The sequence below is a fragment of the Hibiscus syriacus genome, unplaced genomic scaffold (genome assembly GCF_006381635.1).
Source record: "Hibiscus syriacus cultivar Baekdansim isolate YM2019G1 unplaced genomic scaffold, ASM638163v2 tig00110331_pilon, whole genome shotgun sequence".
Classification (NCBI taxonomy): domain Eukaryota; kingdom Viridiplantae; phylum Streptophyta; class Magnoliopsida; order Malvales; family Malvaceae; genus Hibiscus; species Hibiscus syriacus.
The window spans coordinates 475187-478709 of record NW_024062687.1 but is presented as its reverse complement, the minus strand read 5'-3'; positions in this window follow the sequence as shown (position 1 = coordinate 478709).

Genomic DNA, 3523 nt, shown 5'->3' with positions numbered 1-3523 from the left:
GAAACTAAGGATAGGCTAGCCAAATTTGAGATAGAGCATAAAGAAATACAAGAGGAATTAAGGAGCAAGTTGGCATAAATTGAAGCTAATATCACAAATTCTCATATCGATCTACTGAACAATATGAAAGAAATGATTGAGAAGCACCAGACAGCTGGAAAGAGTCTTGTTGAAAACCCCACAAATTCTTTGGGCGTTACACCTGTTCATATTCCTGAATTCACCTCTGTACCCCAGGAAATTCAATCACCGATTTACTTTGCTGTTAAGAACTCACCATATCAAGCTGGAGCATCGTTCCCCACTTATTGTCCTACTACTTCTGAGTTGAAGCCTGATGAATTTTGTAATAAGGTCCTTGACCTAAACAAATCAGTTGAGAAGGAAAAATTCACTCAACGACTGGAAAATATAGAAGAGGTGATAAAATCTATAGAGACAGTTGAGTCATTTTATGGGTTTGATGCCAAAGAACTAAGTTTGGTCCCTGGCCTGGTTATTCCACCAAAGTTCAAGGTTCCAGATTTTGAGAAGTATAATGGGACCACATGCCCTTCATATCATATCACTATGTATTGTTGTCGTATGACTGGCTATGTAGAGAATGAAAAGTTATTGATCCACTGTTTCCAAGAAGGTTTATCTGGGTCTGCATCCAGATGGTATAATCAGCTAAAACGTACTCAAATACGTTCTTGGAGGGATTTAGCTCAAGCTTTTTTGGGTCAATACAAGCACATGACTGATATGGCCCTGATCGAACAATGTTGCAAAGCATGAATATGAAGTGCAATGAAAGATTTCAACAATATTCACAACGATGGAAAGACGTTGCTTCTCAAGTACATCCACCATTGACTAAAAAAGAGTTCACTACTTTGTTCATCAACACATTAAAATTTCCTTATGATAGGGGTTGTCCCTAATAATTTCTCTGACATAATCATAATTTGAGAAATCATCGAAATGGCTATCAAGAATGGCAAGATAAGAGGCTCTGACAATACTAAAGTCAAGAAAGAAGCTAGGGTTGATACAGTGAGGTCTTATTCAGTTAAACATGGTGCCAAACCTTATAGAGTGATCAAGAAGAAAAAGAATGTGCAGGGATTTCAATTTCCTCCCTTCCATTGTTCGAGTGAAAAGTTGCATCCAAAAATGCTCTCAGCCAGATCAATTACTCCACAACTTGACCAATCACAGTGGCCTCCAAATGATAATTGGACCTATAAGGAAGTTCCTTGGATAAATCAGACTGGAATTCCAAATTGTTCAGCTAAGGTTCCTGGTAACCTTAAGAGAAATTTCCAATGCCCTTTAGAGCAAGCAATTCAAAAATGCAAGATAAAAGAAGGGGTTAAGGTTCAATGTTCAAAACCATTGTTGCAATAAAAACTAATGTAACCAAATCCTACGAGAATATCGGCACAAGAAAATGGGAAAAGAAATCAAAAGGCTCCCATTGATGTAATTCGAGATTGGCCTATAGGTCTAAGAAAGAATGAGGCAGATATAACCCAGAAAACACCTCAGATACATGTATCAGATTTTTTGAAAGTCAGTAAGGCAAAGGACAACTTAAGAAATCTGGTTAATATTACCCCAGTTATAGCTGAAATGAATATTCAGAACCTCCTCGATAACATGAGAGCATTCATTCGTTCAGAACGATCAAGAAAGTGATAGCCTCGCGAGCGAGAAAAACTCTGAAGGTTTTTCAAGAATCTATCTCAGACTTGTACCCTCATTTGGTTAAAGGTCATATATTACACCAAGATTGGTGAAGGTGTCACCAAAGCCTTATGCACATTGCTATGATCAAATAGCTTCTATAATTTTCACTTGGGAGTATCTGGACATTTAACAGGAATTGTTGGCCACTGTTAAAGGAAATAGAGACGCTCGTTGACAAGGAGTCTTGACACAAGAAACGATCAAGAAATGAGGGCAAATAAGGATAAAATCATGGGCCAAGTACACACCCAACAATAAGGAGTAATGATGCATAACAAGTGGAAGTGTTATCTACCACTGTAGTACTTTCTATTTTCAGCATCTTGTTTGAATATGTTTTTGTTCCTTTCTCCGCCTTTTGTGCAATAAATAAATATGTGTTTCTTTTATGGTTATGAGTAAGGAGTCAAATTTTAATCTGAGATTATTGAGTATCAAGTAGATTAAATATTCTTTAATTTTTCAAGAGTTATAGATCTATTGGCAAGTGGTAAAATTATCTTCAGTATCCCATCCAATGCCAATTACTCTACCCTTACCAAAACCAATGTCTCTACTGTTTTTGAGACATCAACTCTATGTTACCTTCTCGGATAGAGTTGGTTGGTTTATGATATTACCCCTTCTACCATATACATGACTTTAAAAGTCACACATTTGTCCTTCCAAACACAAAACCCATAAACGAAAAGACCTCAAAAGAACCAAACTTTCAGTTATCCGTGAATTTTCCTGCAAGAAGAGATGAGATGAGGCATCATGGACCAACTTATCGAAGATAATTTCGAGTGATTGGGACATACTCAAAGAAGAAGGAAAAAGTGATTGATTGAAATAAATATATCATGCATTAATTACATTTTTTTCATGTAAGTAAAATTAATCTTGAATATTCATCCCCCTGGAGATACCTCTTTTACAAAGGTTTCTGTGTATGAGATGATGAACGGCATCGTTTCATTTATCCTTTTAATATATATATATATATATATATATATATATATATATATATCCTTTGTTGTCCCCACTTGAGCCTGAATGATTTTTCTTCTGATTCAACCCTAACCAAGGATCACCCTCCACATTAGGGGCAAGGTGAAGGATATTTGCTCACAAGAATAAAGATTGTCAATACATTTTTATTACGAAGAAGTTCCATGAAGTCATGAAAGTTTTGAACTACAAAGAATGTCAAATACAGAGTGCTTGAAGATCAATCCAATCAAGAATAATGGAAAACCTCCAAAATACAAAAGGAAAAGGAGGTGCTCAAAGCAATTGAAGTATTATACTCATCCAGCAAAGAAAAGAAAAAGAAAAAAAAAACAAAACAAAAAAGAAAAAGAAAAAATTGAATCAAGATGGGTGAATAATTGAGCCTCAAGTTACAAGGTTGATCAAGTATAAACAAGAAGAGCAAGAAATACTGAAGATATGAGAAAATGGAAATGAATCCAAAATTTGGCAGTCTAGAGGGATCCAGATGATGGAAAAATCCCCAACAAAGCAGATCCAAGTTAAGCAAGGCAAGATTGATGTCATCAGAATTGATCCTTGGTTTGATTACCCTTAAACACTTATTTTGGGCCTTTTATCCCTTTCTTTCGTAACCATAAGCCATGACCGTTTACGTACCTGAAAAGTCCATTTTAATCACACATGAATTTCTAAGTAAAAGAATATCTTTAGAATTCATTCCGCCTTTCAAGATTGATTTTATTTGCAAAAATTGGTTTTAAAATCTTTAATGCATGATATAAAAATGATAAAAGGGGGTTCAAGATATAAA